Raw genomic sequence first — 5,606 nt, forward strand, 5'->3', positions numbered from 1 at the left:
CTTATTAATTAATTTAATGTAAAAAAAAGTTTAAAAAGTTTTAAAAAAGTAAAAAACACTTACCGTCAAATAACGATAAAAGAAACCCTTTAGTTATTCTACACAGAATTTTTTAAAAATACAGATATTTACTGTAGACATTATCTGCATTTTTACAGTCTAACTGTTGTAAAATAAAAACAAAAACAAAAAAAAATATTGCTAGAATGCTAAATAAATGTATAAATGTGCACAAAAAAATGAAAAACATTGCAGAAATACTTTAAAATTACCTAATTTAAATAATGGCTTGTTTTATACAGTATTCTTTTGTAAATTCATAGAATTATCCAATTTATATTAAGACTGCCCCATCAAAACACAAATTTCTGGATGTAAAACACAAAAAAAAATATGTAAAATTATATTCAAATTATCCTCCTTTAACACCCATTAATGGTATCTTGAGAGCTTTAGGCTTTAATTGTATGTGATTATCTCATCTATTTACAGTAAATTCCTGGTAAAAATATTGGTTTGATACTGTACAAAAAAATAGGATAATGCGAAAATGGCTTACAAAAACATAATTTTAATAATCATTACCTCATATAAACATTATCTGAAAGTAATTACAAGCAACTACCCACTAGATCTACAGACTTTTCCAATTAATGCATGAGATTTACTGTATAGAAATAGTATTTGACAGTAATTACAAGCAACTATCCAACATATCCATCTGACATTCTTCAGACGGATATTTTTTGTAGCTCCCTCAATTTGTTTTGTGCATTGCATTGTGGGAGAATATTATCCATCAATAGCACACACAAAAATAAATCAAAAGTCAAGTTTGTCCCTTTTCCATTATGAACACACTAAACATTTAAACCTGCTGTATACTGAATGAGTGATCCAACTGTGGTGAATGACGAATGAGCAGAATACGCTGAATGAAACTTAATGACTCTCTTGTCCACTCTACTGCTGTGTTTTTTAGATATATATTGTATAGTCTGAATATACGTTCATATTTCTATCTCCAGTGGATTGGAAATGTGTTTTACTATTTTAGGGGAGATGTCAATCAAAGACAGTCTATACAGGCCCACACACTGCTAAGTAGAAGGGCCTCTAGGGGCCTTTAAACCGGGAGAAGCAGAAGAATTTAAAAATATTCATATATCATGAAAATGACATTCTCTCTACCCAGCTGCCAAAAAAAAAAAAAAAAAAAAAAAAGCAGCAATGAGGGATTTTGCAGCCTTTAAATGTTTATTTCATAGTTGTGGTTTCAAGGTGAGTTAACAGCAAAACAACAAACAAAAGGGAACTAAAGCTAATCAACCTAAAATTACCTATTTAAACATAAAGAAACAAAAATACAAATCACTTACATAACTCCTAACTTAACAGAAACAGGAGGAAAGATATTTAAAAAATGCCATCCACTCCTACAGAAACTGGGCTGTTAAATATATTCACAAAGTTATTTACAATGCTGTACACAGTAGGTCAGAGAAGCAGAACAACAACAACAACAATAACAATAGATACATGACTAGCAACAGCAGGAACAGCAGGAGAAGGACATCCCCACGTCAGTGCGGTCCATGGGGTTTCCTGCGGATGAGAAAGCACAAAGAACTCAGGGGAAGAAGTGACATGCATTAATGGTAAATGAATACATACAGATGGAGAGCAGGAGAGAGGAGCTCAGTGCATCAATGGAAGTCCCCTCGCAGTCTAGGCCTATAGCAGCATAACTAAGGGCTGGTCCAAGGTGAGCTTGGTCAGCCCTAACTATAAGCTTTATCAAAAAGGAAAGGACCGAATCTGGAGGATGGTTCCACAAGAGAGGAGCCTGATAGTTGAAGGCTCTGCCTCCCATTCTACTTTTGGAGACTGTAGGAACCACCAGTAAGCCTGCATTCTGGGAGTGCAGTTTTCTAGTGGGGTAATAGGGTACTATGAGCTCTCAATAATTACAGAGATCAATGGCACAGAACTGACAGCAAGCATGCCAAAAGTAGTTACAAAAAATGACCAGCAGGTGTCGCACTGAGTGAACCTCCTCATCAATAGGTTTGTATATAAATAGAAACGTGGATATATTGACAGCTAGACAAAAAACAGGCATCTATAGATAGGCATTTATGCAGTGACTAATCTACAGTGATCATCATATGAAGCAATAAATCAGTTTGGGACATCTCATCCAGGTGAGAATCAAGCTCTCACTGGACAGTGGCCTCCATCAGCTGTGATCATGTGGAGCCACTTGATAACTGGCAAAAATGTATGGTTCAATCAAGACAGAAAAGTATTGAAGTTAATTATTTATTGTTTCTTGAGTTATAGATTAGCTTAGGTTGTAACCCACCATACTCATCCACCATGCGGCCAGGAGACAATAATATAATTTTATTCTAACTTGTGGCATATGTTTTTACACTATGTATGTTTTTATGGTCTTATTTTCAACTCTTGTTCCTGTGAAACACTTTGTGAATTTCATTTCTGTGAAAGGTGCTAAATATTATTTTATTATTATTATTATTATTATTATTATTAACATTGACCCTTGTCCACCAACTTTGTATTCATATAATGTGAAAACAGCATTAGAGATGAGAAGTCCATGAGCCATTGCGTGTTTTTGACATACAGTAAAGATTTAGTTTTTCTCTGGAGTGTTTATTTAGTTCCTGTGTAGATAATAAAGTTCATGATGATAAGTAGGTGATGTTAGTTTTCTCCATTTATCTTTTTGTTTGTGCATGTCAATTCATATATAATTTCATATAGTAGATTGAATGTATTGAGTTATACTAGTGCTCACAGTTTCAGGACTGTTTAAAGTTTCAGTTAAATGTGTTTAGCTCACATTCAGCCTGACAGCTGTTGTTCATTGACTGTTTCTAAATAGGTTCTGCGTCATCAGCACTCAGTTGTCATGTGTGATTAAAGCCAGCAGGTGTCACTGTTTATTCCTTTGGTTCATACTGACAGAGGTACGATGATAAATGCTGATGAATGTTAGCGCCCTCTGGTGGCCATAGTGACAAACTACAACACCATCCTGCACTGTTCAGGAATTTGTGAAATGATGTTCAGAAATTATTCAAAGCCTTTTGGGTCTTTGTACATCCATGAAGCTATTTGTGAATGTATATTTGTAAATGATGATGATGTATGAATAAAATGTGTAAATGTCAGTAGATTCAAATGTAAAAACTATGTGAACCTCAGCACTCAAATTCCCACACATATAAGTTACAGGTGCTCAATTTCTCAGGTGGTCTGAGACCTCTCAGGAGGTTTTATTCAATTCAATTTGGGACTATTCGTTCATATCATATCTTTCACTGCACTGCATTTTTTCCTTCTTTTTATTCAGTTTTGTCTCATTTCTATCTACTTTGTTTCTATTTGATTCTTTTAAATTCCAATTTAAATAACTTATTAATAGATTTAATATTTCTACATCACAATTGATTCCTGGCAGTGTGGAGGACATTTTGAAACATTTAGTCCTTCATGCTTAATAAAATATACAAAATATAGTATATAATTTGATAATTGCATTCATAAATAAATTATTTTAAAAAAATCTAAATAATTATACATATTATTTATGTTGTTGTGTTCTGGGTATTTCTAAAATCCTGGCTACAGCCATGAATATATACACCAAAATAATGTGTTACAAACAAACAATGGAGCAAAATGAATACGTACACCAAGGAAACAATCCAAAAGTAGAATCCAGTTGGATGCATGGACAGGTGTTTACAGGTGTGAGAGAAACAGTCAAAATATATTCAGTTTAAAATCTGTAAAAGAAGAGTGAGATCTGTTGAGAAATGTGTTGAGCAGATCACAGACATCTGAGTGTGCAGCTTGTTCTGCTATGTGATATTTACTGACAAAGATCTCAAACATTGCTCAGTGAATTAATGGAGCATCGTGCTGCTGTCAGGGTGGATGTTCTCTCTCTGTTCTGGTCTGTTCAGGTCCAACACAGTCTGGATCAGGTCTAATTATCCTCAGCCCTGTTCCGCATAAAATTCATTGATGCATGTTAGGTATACTGTTTTTTCCATGACAAGAATAAAATCTAAAGATTTGGAATATATTTGTACAAAGAAATATTTTCCAGCATCTTCAGTCTGTTCTATTATATATAAATTATTAGTCACCTTTGGCTGCCACTCAGAGTTAAACTGACTTCTAGTTGACATGAAACACAGCTATAAATTCCTCCACATGTGCATCACGAGGCCACAATTTTGATTGTGGTGTGAGTGAATCCCCACGTTGCAGCAAACTGTCTGAAACAATCTGCAGAGAACTGTGGCCCATTATCAGTTGTGACTTCAGATGGAGCGCCATGCCTAGCAAAGATGGATTTAAAGTGTTCAATCACTACTGCCGCTGTAGTTGAGGTGAGTTTAACAATCTCCATAAAGCGGGAGAAGTAGTCTACTACCACCAAATAGTGGAGGCTGTTCCACTCAAACAGATCCGCACCGACGATAGCCCATGGCCTATCTGGAAACTCAGTTGGCAGTAATGTCTCTTTAAAGTTGACTCTCTCCTTCACACAGGTGTCACAGTTCTCAACCAACCTCAGAAGCTGCAAGCTCAATCCTGGCCACCAGACCGAGAGTTTGGCTCTTTCTCGGCACTTTGTTATGCCCTGGTGTCCAACATGCAGTTTCTGTAGCATCTCAGTTTGTAGCGACTTCGGTATAACTAGTCTGCTACCCTTCAGCAACAGTCCATTTTCCACAGTTAGTTCGCCTGCAATCTGTGGGAAAGGTAGAAAAGCTCTGTCTATGGTGTGTTTACGTGGCCACCCCTCAGTGCAGTACTTTTTCACTTGCTGCAGAATTTCATCCTTGTCCTGGTGCTCCCTGATTTCCTGCAGTTTCTTATCTGTTGCTGGCAGGCTTGACATAACCATGTTCACATACAGGTTGACCTCCTTCTCCAGCCCTGTGTCCCCTATGACCCCCACAGGTGCTCTTGAAAAGACATCAGCAGTGGCAATTTTAAAGGGCAGGCCTTTGAGCATGCTTTGTGACATCACAACTAGTTTGGAAGCCAATCCTGGTCCAATATTCAATTTAGACAAGTGTGATGTGGAAACTTGAAGTCTCCAGTGCACATACACTGAGAATAGACTTACAGCGGAGTAGAAGACATCTTGTATCCAACAGTTAAACTTTGAAATGAAAAATATTTGTATATTTATAGATTCTGGAATTTTTAATGAGGGATAAGGAGGAGATGTAATTCTAAGGATTTTAACAAGGCAATTTAACCATTTTTTGTGCAAAAACCATATCAGACAAATTATTATTCAAAGTAGAGTATTTAATATACATGTAAAACATGTCTGGTGGGGATCTTTTTAAAAAAAATGACTGACATAAGACAGACTCAAAGATAAGTAAAACTGAAAGTAGATGTAAGTGTTATAAAATAATTTAGCAAAAGCAATTCCTGGTAGATAAATGATGTTCATCGCTCCTCGCTCTCCTATTGGTCCGCTTCCTTGACTCCTCGCCTCTCATTGGTCGAGCGACCTGTCAATCACTTGTGTTTGTATAGTATGT

This window comes from Thunnus thynnus, chromosome 11 (assembly GCF_963924715.1).
Source record: "Thunnus thynnus chromosome 11, fThuThy2.1, whole genome shotgun sequence".
Lineage (NCBI taxonomy): Eukaryota > Metazoa > Chordata > Actinopteri > Scombriformes > Scombridae > Thunnus > Thunnus thynnus.